The sequence below is a fragment of the Macrosteles quadrilineatus genome, unplaced genomic scaffold, assembly GCF_028750875.1.
Source record: "Macrosteles quadrilineatus isolate MER2022 unplaced genomic scaffold, UCM_ALF_1.0 Scaffold_2__2_contigs__length_208266976, whole genome shotgun sequence".
Taxonomy (NCBI): domain Eukaryota; kingdom Metazoa; phylum Arthropoda; class Insecta; order Hemiptera; family Cicadellidae; genus Macrosteles; species Macrosteles quadrilineatus.
The window spans coordinates 97,607,639-97,621,986 of record NW_026542595.1 but is presented as its reverse complement, the minus strand read 5'-3'; the positions used below and the strand labels follow the sequence as shown (position 1 = coordinate 97,621,986).

The 14,348-nt window shown below is 32.2% G+C and overlaps 1 protein-coding gene across 3 annotated transcripts in view; it reads right to left on the bottom strand.

Annotated features, from left to right (window-relative positions):
• LOC128985438 (carbonic anhydrase-related protein 10-like) overlaps positions 1-14,348 on the bottom strand; it is a 192,165-nt gene that overhangs the window by 62,526 nt on the left and 115,291 nt on the right. The gene's annotated exons all lie outside the window — the stretch shown is intronic.

The following is a 14,348-nucleotide window of genomic DNA, read 5'->3' as shown; positions in this document are numbered from 1 at the left end:
GTCTTCATAAATTGTATTATTGTGAATGTGTGTGTTATTATGAACAGTTGTTGTTAGAACAGAAAACAATATAAAACAAAATTAATTGTATATTCAAAGTCATCCTTAACATATTTAAGCATGCTAACAATTAAAGATTAGGGGATCGAAACAAACAGTAAACGTTTCGAAACTTACAAAATCTATTGTAAGTAAAGAATTTATTACTTATTGGCCTGTTTCAAAACCCCATACACGAGGCCTATTCCTATTAATTAAATTAGAATGTTTTGGATATAGTATAATAGTATATCCCATTGCTAGTACCCGAAGTGCTATTTTGTGGTGAGTGTAAGCAGATTTCATGTGTGAAGCAAATCCGAACACAAAAATTACTCCGTGCGTGGCGAAGCCGTGCATGTGAGAATTATTTTCACGAACGAGGCAAAGCTGAGGACGAAAATGGAATATTTTCAAGATTTGGTAACTTATTTGTTCAAACCGTGGTTGTTTTACTGACCTCTTCCGTTTTCAAACAGCATAATTGATAGTTAGTTTTATAATATGGACAATGAAATGTAATTTATTTTAGCTCGGAATCGAACCTGTTCGAAATCCATATATCAAGAAAAATTACAAACCACGAAATAGTTATACAAAATTTATTTAACTGATCGGGAAGTTGGTTTATGCGCTACAAACTATTGCTAGATTTGCAAAGCTCATCAGTGAGGGTAGAAAGTTTCGGATTACAAGGATTACGAAGTGCGTGACCAGCACTAATTCGGTTCTCGTCAACTTTGTCGCCAACGGGTCAGGTGTTGACCACCTCCATTCTTTGAACGCTCTCACATGACTCGAAGGTAGCGTTGGAATACTGATGAGTCAGCCTGAAATCGATTTTGGTAGCCTAGTATGTCCAAATTAAAACATTTTTCATGCCCTCTCTTCACAACCCAGGTTGCTAACCTGTAATCTTCTCTTCATTTATTTTCACATATGAGTAATTATCGGGATTTGAACCCAGGACATCCAAGTCCTGCATTTGACGATAAACGAGTTCACTGCCCCAAGATAAGAACTTGCCATATCTTACTAATATTATAAATGTGAAAGTTTGTGTGTTTGTTTGTTTGAAGTTCAATCACGCATTAACTACTGGACAGATTAGGCTGAAATTTTGCATGATGATGGTTCACATTGATGATGGTTAACATGGGGAACTACAGAGCGACTAGGGCGGAGCCCTAAAGTTCTTTTGAGATAATAAATTAGGGGATTTATGATAATCTTTAGTAATTAAGTGTTGGAATAGAAGTTCTCTGAATACTATGTACTTGCCTGCCTCTTGTACATAAATCATACGTTTTATAATACTGTTTATACTCTATTTACATTTTTTTCTATAAACAAGGGGATAATAAAAGGGTGGTAATGATGATAAAAATTCCATCTATAAAGATAAATGTACAGTTATAATTATTATACATAAGAGGGGTGATACGTTAGAACTCTAGGTCTTACTAATGTCTCACTCGTCTCTTCATCTCCTCCTCCTCCTTCTGCCTTCTTCCTCCTCATCACTTTCACTATCATAGTCTCTCGCGCACCTCTTCCTTTTGAGCTTGGTAGCTTGCTCTCTCCTTTCTTGCAGACTTGTGTCCTGACGTATGAGACCTAGTTCTTTTGGTAACTGCTAGGGTCTCCTCGTTTATTGGGGCCATTCCGGCACCTGTCTCTAGGGCTCATCTGAGAAACTTGGCGGGTACTGTGGTTTTTATATTTTCTGATATTTTGAAATAGTTCATACTGGGTATATCCCTTGCCTTTAGAAATGCAATTTGATATATAGGGTGTCCCGGAACTCTCTACCAATATTTTAGGGCAATGCTCCTGGGTAAGAAACATACCTAAATATCATATTTAAATTGACGGAAGTCCTTAGTTACTCACACAGCCACCATTTTGTTTTTTCAGCTATTATTTTTTTCTAAAGAATGGTTTAACTTACGAAATTAAAACTTTGCACAAACATGTATGACAACTAGACAAAGCTCCAAAAAAATTATGACGATTTTTCCAATTCATAAAACAAAATGGCGGCCATTAAAAATTTTGTTTCTTAAATAACTCGAAAACCGTTGATTTAAAAAAAAATTACAAGAATAACTTTTTTAAGGCAATTTAAATACAAATCGATTGATACCTTAGATAGATTGGACGAGTATTAACTGAGATATGGCAATTTTAGTGATACGTGACCGCTTTTAGCATGCGCTCCAACTAACCTTCAGAAGTCACATACCACAGAATTGCAACTTAAGTTAATAATTAAAAAAAAAAATACTGATATTTTAAAACAGTGTAATGCATCTCATAAAATATATTTACCATCATAGCCACTGAGGGAGTTTCAACCTTACCATTTATCTTGTATTATGGCCTCAAATGTGTAAAACGTTCTTCCATATAAGCGTAGCTCAACTTTTATGTATGCCCCTCACCAGTTACATCAAATAAAAATAGTGAAAATACAAGTCTTTTCGTCAAGTCATATTAAGAACTCATAAAGATATTATGGTAGTTCGAAAAGTAATAGCATAGGCATATTTAATAGCTTGTATGATGCATCATAAATAACTTATATTGAGAGTTCAATGTTCAAATAACTAAAGTTCCAATCAAACTCCCGCCCTTGTGTTGTGAATGCGTTTAATGCAAGTTAAGCTTTGTGGAGAACAATTTTAAACCGCTGCAATGGTGTGTAACCCCACAACACAAATGATACTTGAATTCCACTTGACTGTTTATAGACGAGTTCGCGGCTACAAACACACTCTACATTCTGTTAAACTGCTTCGATTGGTTATTGTGTTTGATTAAACTGATTTTTATATCAGCACGATTTTTTGCTATAAGTATACGATTCGGGCCATCAACGTAATTTATTTATGTTTATGATCCATATCAGTTCTGTTCAAGTATTTGTGCTTGGTATACAATTAATGAAAAAAACATTCATCCTTTTAAGATGAGCTAGACTTAAAAAAACATCAAATATCTAGAATATTTTTCAATATCTACAATAAAGATTTTAATTTGCATTTTCATAAATAATTTAGGAATCAAGTACAATTTGCACCTTTTAACATAAACTAATATATTGAACTGAATCTTATATGCTAATATGACTATTTGTCAGGTTTTGAAAATATAATGTTAATACAATTTGTTAGTAATGGACTGAATAATGAATAATAGACAGATTAAGGTACCTCGAATATTGTAAACAGTAGATATTTCTCTAATATTTATGTAAATATTTGAATTTTTTTACTTTTTGTGACCCAGTGGAAACCCCCGATTGTTTCAATATGGTATATATCCAAGTTATTGTATGCACAAACTACGACTAAATTAGTTTTTCATTAACAATCCATTTGGAATGATGAACTTAATTAAATGTTAAAACATTAGGAGATATCTTTTGAAATTATCATGTATAACTTACTAAAATGATTGTTAAACGAATTCAACAAACACCAGTGTAATGAGAATTAACAAAATTCCGACTAGCAGAGGTGTGGATTTTAGGTCAAATATTGACACTCAACAATACATTTGCAAGTATAAAACCCTTTTGAAAGTGTGTGTTTTATATCAGCTATAAACTGTGTTCTGCAAGAAAGAGTTCGTTGCTGGAAATCTGGTCGTTTATAAGCAGCACTCTTGTCTTTACTGAAAGAGTAGTTCTACAGCTTTAATAGAAAAGAAAACTAATTCATAATAAGCTAAAATTTGTAATATTCTAGTTGTTTTTCATAAAATAATAGTTTAACCTTAATACTTTGCCTATGACTGTGATTCATGATTAAAACATGAAATCAAAATTATTTACTATTTATTAAGTATATATTTTTAAGAAAACTGAATTACGTTATTATCATATTTACTGTACCTTAAGAAGGAGGTTAGTGTTCGCTGAATTAACACTGAAGAATTTCAACTGGGTTTAACTTCTTCAAAGATGGATCACAGGAATGATAGTAAATGATAAATATCAATAAATGATAAGTGATAAATGATAAATAGTAAATGATAAATAATGATTAGGTGTTCTAAATATCTGAACATTTATATTCTCATATTTTGACTCTGTTTAGTTATTTTACTTTATCATTGTCTTTTTAGTGCTTCGCCCAAAACTATCACTGCTAACAGTAATCAAGTTCTATCATAGAATAGAATAGAATAGAAATGTCTTTTATTTGAAGCGGTTTTCAGTACATAAGTACACTGCTTTTCAAAACAACTCAAGTCAGGTACAAAGTCTGCAATACAATAATAAAAGAGAACAAATCACTCTACAATAATCACTTCATAATCATTTCATGAGTGATAAATAATACTGAGATATTTACTAATATTTACTCTTCCAAAACATTGAGATGCAATCTCATAAAATACATATACAACCACAGGCATTGAGGGAGAATCATCTTCATCTTGTATTATGGCCCAAAAAGTGTTTAAATATATTTTGGGGTTGATATTAAATATATTAAAACACTTTCTTTTATTTTGATTATGGTCATCGAAAATAAAATCTTTGTACTTTAAGTATATTATCAATTATCAATTATTTAAGATGGGGACGCCACTATGTGCGTATTTTAACCCAAATATGAGTGAAGGATGAGTGTAGGATGAGTGGCGCGATCTTGTAGTCTTGTTAGTGACTAAGGCCGACATGTTCCTTAGACACAGCTGTTAATTAATAGCCCATACAGCTAATGGCAACTAAGGGACCTACAGTTTATAGTGGAATCCGAACCACATTTTTTCCTTGTAATTTACCATACCATTCATATTCCATACCAGAAATTATATGTCTAGCATGTAAACAGTTTTTTGGTGACAATTTGTATAATTTGAAACACATCTTACCTTCTCAAACCTTCTAGAATACAAATACAATAACAATGTATTTTATTTTGATTATGGTGAGTCTCGAAAATAAAATCTTTGTACTTTAAGTATATTCCATACCAGAAATTATATGTCTAGCATGTAAACAGTTTTTTGGTGACAATTTGTATAATTTGAAACACATCTTACCTTCTCTCAAACCTTCTAGAATACAAATACAATAACAATGTATTCTTGTCCAAAACATTTAAGTAGAATTCCAAGAGAGTAACTAGAACATTTACATAGTGTAACTAGAATACTTTGAGATTAGATATTTTATCATCTTCAGATATCATAGAAATCATTTGCCGTTTACAACTTAAAACTAAACCGGCAATCGACTATTCATTTGAGGTTCATATATTTTTATCGTAAATTTGTATGCCCCATAAAATGAAAAAAAAAATACAAATCACTCTACAATAATCACTTCATAATCATTTCATGAGTGATAAATAATACTGAGATATTTACTAATATTTACTCTTCCAAAACATTGAGATGCAATCTCATAAAATACATATACAACCACAGGCATTGAGGGAGAATCATCTTCATCTCGTATTATGGCCCAAAAAGTGTTTAAATATATTTTGGGGTTGATATTAAATATATTAAAACACTTTCTTTTATTTTGATTATGGTGAGTCTCGAAAATAAAATCTTTGTACTTTAAGTATATCATCAATTATCAATTATTTAAGATGGGGACGCCACTATGTGTGTATTTTAACCCAAATATGAGTGAAGGATGAGTGTTGGTTGAGTGTAGGATGAGTGGCGCGATCTTGTAGTCTTGTTAGTCTAAGGCCGACATGCTCCTTAGACACAGTTGTTAATTAATAGCCCATACAGCTAATGGCAACTAAGGGACCTACAGTTTATAGTGGAATCCGAACCACATTTTTCCTTGTAATTTACCATACCATTCATATTCCATACCAGAAATTATATGTCTAGCATGTAAACAGTTTTTTGGTGACAATTTGTATAATTTGAAACACATCTTACCTTCTCTCAAACCTTCTAGAATACAAATACAATAACAATGTATTCTTGTCCAAAACATTTAAGTAGAATTCCAAGAGAGTAACTAGAACATTTACATAGTGTAACTAGAATACTTTGAGATTAGATATTTTATCATCTTCAGAAATCATAGAAATCATTTGCCATTTACAACTTAAAACTAAACCGGCAATCGACTATTCATTTGAGGTTCATATATTTTTATCGTAAATTTGTATGCCCCATAAAATGAAAAAAAAATTAAACTATGTTTTTTAATCAATACAATTTTCAAAAAACTGATAAGGTTCTTCACTTACATTGTTAAATCACAAATCATCTCCAATTGATCTAATTTATTTCCAAATGTGTTTCTCTTAAATCTTTTCCAGACAAAGAAAGTTCTGTTTTCCTTAAGACTAACGAGATGAGCCAGTCGTAAACGCGAGTCTAAGCCAAACAGTAAATCTGGTGTAGGAAACAGTATAAAACTGGGCTGAGCGTCTTGTTGCTGATCTAGGCGGACAAGATAAAGCCACATTTAAAAGAGTTTCTCTTGTTTAACAGTCTACACTGTTCAAAATAAAGTAAATTAGAATCTATCAATACAGGGTGTTGAAAATGTCTGGAACCAACATTATATCTGGTGAGTGGTTAAAGAAAAACAACTAAAATTTTGTGTACGGATATACTATGGTTTTACCTATCTTTTGGTGCCTTATGAAGTTTTTTACCACTTATAGGGAACGTCCTGTGGAGGATACAGTAAAAAGTTTTAATGGAAGCCTATGGTAAATGATACATCATTTTAAAGGCAATTTTTTTCTGAGTAAGGAGCCACAAGTTTCATCTCAAAAGGACCACCCTAGCAAAAATGGCGACTGTTTGAAATTTAAAAACCCACTTATACGGAACGTCCTGTGGTGGATGCAGTAAAAAGTTTTAATGGAAGCCTATAATAAATGATACATCATTTTAAAGGCAATTTTTTTCTGAGTAAGGAGCCACAAGTTTCATCTCAAAAGGACCACCCTAGCAAAAATGGCGACTGTTTGAAGTTTTTGAAAATAATTGAAAGATGTTGCTATAATTAAATAGCAATGTTTTTAATTTTCAAACAGTCGCCATTTTTGCTAGGGTGGTCCTTTTGAGATGAAACTTGTGGCTCCTTACTCAGAAAAAAATGGCCTTTAAAATGATGAATCATTTACCATAGGCTTCCATTAAAACTGTTTACTGCATCCTCCACAGGACGTTCCCTATAAGTGGGTTTTTAAATTTCAAACAGTCGCCATTTTTGCTAGGGTGGTCCTTTTGAGATGAAACTTGTGGCTCCTTACTCAGAAAAAAATGGCCTTTAAAATGATGTATCATTTACCATAGGCTTCCATTAAAACTTTTTACTGCATCCTCCACAGGACGTTCCCTATAAGTGGTAAAAAACTTCATAAGGCACCTAAAGATAGGTAAAACCATAGTATATCCGTACACAAAATATCAGTTGTTTTCCTTTAACCACTCACCAGATATAATGTTGGTTCCAGACATTTTCAACACCCTGTATAGTAAATGCTAAATAATTATAAATATTGGTATTATGTGTAGCTATTCAATAATTGATTTTTGAGAATTTTAAATATCGTCATATGGTTCACGGTAGCTATAAGTAAGAAGGTATGTTTAAAAAAAGTGTACCAACACCCACTCTGCTGGTAAATTATGTTAATTAATTAAAACATTCGGCAAAGAATAACAAGTATAAGTTACGATTTTTTATTTTTTTTAAGTATATCTTTAAAGGATATACTTATATACTAGTATATTCTTTGGATATACTAAAGGATATATTAAAATTATTCTTAAAGGATATACTTTAAGAATATAGGCCACCGTACTATATATTCCGTCATATACCTTACTAAATATTTTTTTGTTCGCCTATTACTATTATTATTAAGTTTTAAAGTAACCGGTTATACTTTCTAATATAGTGTGAATATTCTCACCACATATTGCAACAAAATCTTAAAAATAAACTATTAGCGTAAATTTGCATCGGTATGAATTTACAATAGTTTTTACTATCATCAAGTATTTAAAATTGTTTATTACTGTTTGACATTGTAATAATACATTTTTATTATTTATAAAATGATAACTAGATTATTATTTACAATTTTGTTATTGGTGTTTTTGTCACTTTATTGTATTTTACTAGAATAGCAGAAAGCTAAATCTTAGTTTTTATTGTCAAAGTCTGTTTCATTTCCTTGTTCCGTGTTCCACAATTTACATTTTTACTGCTTAAAGACTAAATCTCATCGTCCTCAGGTTATATGTTTCATCATAACATGCTAATACCACGACATGTTGAAAGTTTACTTACCTGATCTCAGGTCGCCTGAGGCTCTCTCAAGTCTTCTACACACACTGACGAGTAATTACATGAGAACCGTTTCTGTCAGCTGTTCGATAAGCTCATTTGAAAACTGAATATTACAGATTACTCCAAACGTCTTGCCTACAGCGATTCTAGGTGCGACTTTTGTATACGCATCAATTAGACGTAATAGATCGATTAAAGCTAAGACGATTTGTATGTTAGCTGTCAGTTAGTTTGGTCACCTATCTTAGGAACTGTTTCATAAACAAGTATTCAATGTGAAGTACAGTAAAACGAAATTTTAAGGGACAAAAAGACTAATATATTTTTTTATTCCAAAAGCGCTTTCGACGTTTTAAAGCTAACGAAAAGTAAACGTTTATAGTAAATTAATTTTAAATAAAATTAAACAGATGATAAATATTTGAAAAACATTAATTTTTATTTTTTATATTCATTACAATGTTTATCTCGATGTAATTAATTAAAGTATTTCAGAGGTAATAATTGGACCGTCTTCATTATTTAGCAAATAATTTTGGCCTGTTTTTCCTATAAAATAAGATTACCACGCATTATAAGATGTTGATCTCTCATAATTGAATATACAAGTTTAATTTTTTTAAATTGAAGAAATGCCCTGTATTGATACGGTGGCTAGCAATAGCAGAGATTTTCTTCCGTATTCGCATGGCTTTCGTGTTTTTTTTTCCTTTTTTTTCAATTTAGTTTGGATTTTTTGTTTTGTTTAAACAATAAATTTCATATTGCAATCATTACAATTAATTTCATTTAATAATTTAATAAGCATTCAATGCTTATAGCCCAGGCAAATTGGACATATGCTCCCCAAAAAATCGTCTAAAGCTGGAAAGTGTTTTAATACCTTTTGGGGGTCCCAAATAAGAGTCCTGTGAGTTTGCGACGGATTCTGACGTCTGCTTAAGTTTTGGGAGTCGAAAAACTATGAAAATTTTGCACTTTTTTCAGTTTTTCGCTTATAACTCCTAAATAACGAATTCTAAGGAAAATGTTTTTCACATATGTCTTTTGGTGCATTAAATTCCGCGTCGATAGATGTTAAATACGTCAAAATCGGCCGAGCCGTTTACCCGCTGTAGCTTTTCAAAGTTGGAATATTTTCAATAACATGGCCAAAAGGTTGATTATTTGACCAGTTTCGGCTTACAACTCCTAAACGACGCATGCTATACAAAAATGCACCTGTAGTTAGTTGGGAAAACACAAAATTCTGCGTATGATGTGTTTTTTGTATTAATCAATAACGGCAATTGATTGTTACCTACTTTATATGGTCGTCATTTCATTGAAAAAAGTATTAAAGTTAAAGTTGGGAAATTTTACTAAAATTGGTAACAACATAGATCCTATCCTTAAATGGATTATGAATTATTAGATAGTGGTTTATTCCATGATGGTCATCCAGAGGTTTATCTAATAAGGTGTGATGAGAGTAAGACACCCTATGTAATTTTAAGTCTAATATTTTTGTCTGAGGTTCCGAAAATTCTAGGATTCATATCCCAACCACCCATTATAAAGGGTGAGTTTTAATTGTCCCCCCAACTTTTTTCTACATTTTTTGAATATCAATCCCAGACCACTTCCAAACATTGTTGGGTAGTAAGTACTTCATTTTGACAAGGTGGTCATTTCCGGCCGCCATCTTGGATCCGCCATATTGGACGTAAAATATTTTTTTCAAATGTAAAGGTGGGGTTGTGACCCAATATTTCGAACTAGATTTTTACCCTGATTACAATGCCACAAACCGTTTTTAAAATACTTGATTCATTCCAAAGTAATGGGGGATTTTTAAAACTTTATTTTTACCCCATTTTAACATTGTGCATGCACAAACTAAGACCATAATCTCAAAATAGTGCTAGATAAAGATAAGTATACACTACCAGTCATTATCGACGTATTTTCACTTGGTTATGGGTGATGTATTTTTATCGGCCGCCATCTTGGATCCGCCATTTTGAAATGTGATGAATTATTTTAAATGTGAAGGGGGTGTTGTGACCCATAATTTCGAACTATTTTTTAAGTTAAACTCAATTCCATGATCCGTTTTTCATATTGATATTTTGATGTTGAAATATAGACATTTTTAACAAAAAAAATTCAATATTTGATAAATAAAACTTGGTAACAAAAAATTGATTGCGGCATTGAGTTTAGCTTAAAAAGATAGTTCGAAATGATGGGTCACAACACCCCCTTCACATGTGGAAAAAATAGTTTGCATCCAATATGGCGGATCCAAGATGGCGGCCGGAAATGACCACCTTGTCAAAATGAAGTACTTACTACCCAACAATGTTTGGAAGTGGTCTGGGATTGATATTCGAAAAAATGTTGAAAAAAGTTGGGGGGGACAATTAAAACTCACCCTGTATAATGAATGGGTGGTTGGGATATGAATCCTAGAATTTTCGGAACCTCAGACAAAAATATTAGACTTAAAATTACATAGGGTGTCTTACTCTCATCACACCTTATTAGATAAACCTCTGGATGACCATCATGGAATAAACCACTATCTAATAATTCATAATCCATTTAAGGACAGGATCTATGTTGTCGCTAAAAGCTACAGCGGGTAAACGGCTCGGCCGATTTTGACGTATTTAACATCTATCGACGCGGAATTTAATGCACCAAAAGACATATGTGAAAAACATTTTCCTTAGAATTCGTTATTTAGGAGTTATAAGCGAAAAACTGAAAAAAGTGCAAAATTTTCATAGTTTTTCGACTCCCAAAACTTAAGCAGACGTCAGAATCCGTCGCAAACTCACAGGACTCTTATTTGGGACCCCCAAAAGGTATTAAAACACTTTCCAGCTTTAGACGATTTTTTGGGGAGCATATGTCTAATTTGCCTGGGCTATAAGCATTGAATGCTTATTAAATTATTAAATGAAATTAATTGTAATGATTGCAATATGAAATTTATTGTTTAAACAAAACAAAAAATCCAAACTAAATTGAAAAAAAAGGAAAAAAAACACGAAAGCCATGCGAATACGGAAGAAAATCTCTGCTATTGCTAGCCACCGTATCAATACAGGGCATTTCTTCAATTTAAAAAAATTAAACTTGTATATTCAATTATGAGACATCAACATCTTATAATGCGTGGTAATCTTATTTTATAGGAAAACAGGCCAAAATTATTTGCTAAATAATGAAGACGGTCCAATTATTACCTCTGAAATACTTTAACTAATTACATCGAGATAAACATTGTAATGAATATAAAAAATAAAAATTAATGTTTTTCAAATATTTATCATCTGTTTAATTTTATTTAAAATTAATTTACTATAAACGTTTACTTTTCGTTAGCTTTAAAACGTCGAAAGCGCTTTTGGAATAAAAAAATATATTAGTCTTTTTGTCCCTTAAAATTTCGTTTTACTGTACTTCACATTGAATACTTGTTTATGAAACAGTTCCTAAGATCGGTGACCAAACTAACTGACAGCTAACATACAAATCGTCTTAGCTTTAATCGATCTATTACGTCTAATTGATGCGTATACAAAAGTCGCACCTAGAATCGCTGTAGGCAAGACGTTTGGAGTAATCTGTAATATTCAGTTTTCAAATGAGCTTATCGAACAGCTGACAGAAACGGTTCTCATGTAATTACTCGTCAGTGTGTGTAGAAGACTTGAGAGAGCCTCAGGCGACCTGAGATCAGGTAACTAAACTTTCAACATGTCGTGGTATTAGCATGTTATGATGAAACATATAACCTGAGGACGATGAGATTTAGTCTTTAAGCAGTAAAAATGTAAATTGTGGAACACGGAACAAGGAAATGAAACAGACTTTGACAATAAAAACTAAGATTTAGCTTTCTGCTATTCTAGTAAAATACAATAAAGTGACAAAAACACCAATAACAAAATTGTAAATAATAATCTAGTTATCATTTTATAAATAATAAAAATGTATTATTACAATGTCAAACAGTAATAAACGTCTGCTTAAGTTTTGGGAGTCGAAAAACTATGAAAATTTTGCACTTTTTTCAGTTTTTCGCTTATAACTCCTAAATAACGAATTCTAAGGAAATTGTTGTTCACAGGTGTCTTTTAGTGCATTAAATTCCGCGTCGATTGATGTTAAATACGTCAAAATCGGCCGAGCTGTTTAGCCGCTGTAGCTTTTCAAAGTTGGAATATTTTCAATAACATGGCCAAAAGGTTGATTATTTGACCAGTTTTCGGCTTACAACTCCTAAACGACGCATGCTATACAAAAATGCACCTGTAGTTAGTTGGGAAAACACAAAATTCTGTGTATGATGTGTTTTTTTTATTAATCAATAACGTCAATTGATTGTTACCTACTTTATATGGTCGCCATTTCATTGAAAAAAGTATTAAAGTTAAAGTTGGGAAATTTACTAAAATTGGTAACAACATAGATCCTGCCCTTAAATGGATTATGAATTATTAGATAGTGGTTTATTCCATGATGGTCAACCAGAGGTTTATTTTATAAGGTGTGATGAGAGTAAGACACCCTATTTAATTTTAAGTCTAATATTTTTGTCTGAGGTTCCGAAAATTCTAGGATTCATATCCCAACAATATTTTACAATTTTTTACAATATTTACTCAGTATTCAACATTTTATTTTCTATATTCAGAGTAGTCGCTTTTTAATTCACAAAATTCAAAGGCCTGAGAAGTAAAAAGGACAAAGCTCTTTATGCCCGTAAAGGAATTGAACCTATTGAGACTGTATAGAATCTGATAAAAAGGGTGTAAAGTAAGAAAGGGCTGGCTCCAGGGACTGAGCAAGCAATAAAATGAATTGTGAGGCCGAGTTGGAAAGCCCAGTGAACCTTAACATCCCCAGTCACCCTCGGGGTAGCTCCAGCTCTCACTAGCCGATGGGATGGGAGTTTCTCAAATAGTCGTGACCTTGTAAATATATTCGAAAGATGTAGTAAATCAACAAAAGTTACAAATAAGATATGGAAGACATTTGATGAGAAACCTTTGTGAACTAAATCCTTTTTTAAGTTCAATAAAATTGTTAAGAATACATTTGCAGTTGGCTACTAAATGTTAACTCATTTTCGGCACTTGATTCTTACCAATTTAGAAAAGTATGTTTGTATGCTGCTTAAATACTAAATTCTATCGTACTGTCAGATCATTTAAGATAAATTATTCCAGGCTTCATTTTCTGTAATTAAAATGGAGTCTTTTCAAGCAAATTTAACCACTTTGGTAATAGTTATTTGTGCAACTACGGCTCGTGAGTAAGGATTTCTCTTGAGTGAGGCAATTGCACTTTGCACTCGAGTTGCACGTTATATTTTTCCTACAGTTACCACAAAATAAATAAATTGGTAAAGAAACGTGCCTTCACTTTGCAAATCTGGAGTGAGGCAAAGTAATTAGAGTGAGACAGTTTTAACATTGTCTCACTGATGAGCGAATTGGCCACTTTCGTGCATTCACGTTGCAAATCTGGAGTGAGACAAAGTAATTACAGTGAGACAATGTTAACATTGTCTCACTGATGAGCGAATTGGCCACTTTGCTTTCTCAAATCAGTGAGAGAACATGTATATTGTTAGGTAACTGTAGGAAAATTTAAGCCCAATCCAATTCAATCCAATTTCAATCCAATTTTAGTTTTAGTAGTTAATACGCAATTGAACTTCAAACAAACTAACACACAAACTTTCACATTTGTAATATTAGTAAGATTTGATTTTTATAATTGACACAGACACGTGATTGGTCCATAATAGGTCATACACATTTAAATCTATACATTTTTTTTATAATTTGGTACCATACACTCAATATAATTTGTTGAACTGGTGACACAAATGGTTGGTTGTGTGGTGTGGTTTTCACAGTTTGACTCCTCGTCGAGTGTTAGAATATCTATTTTGCGTCAAGCGAGTGAGATGTAAGCAAAGACAGAATGGGGTGTGAAGGGT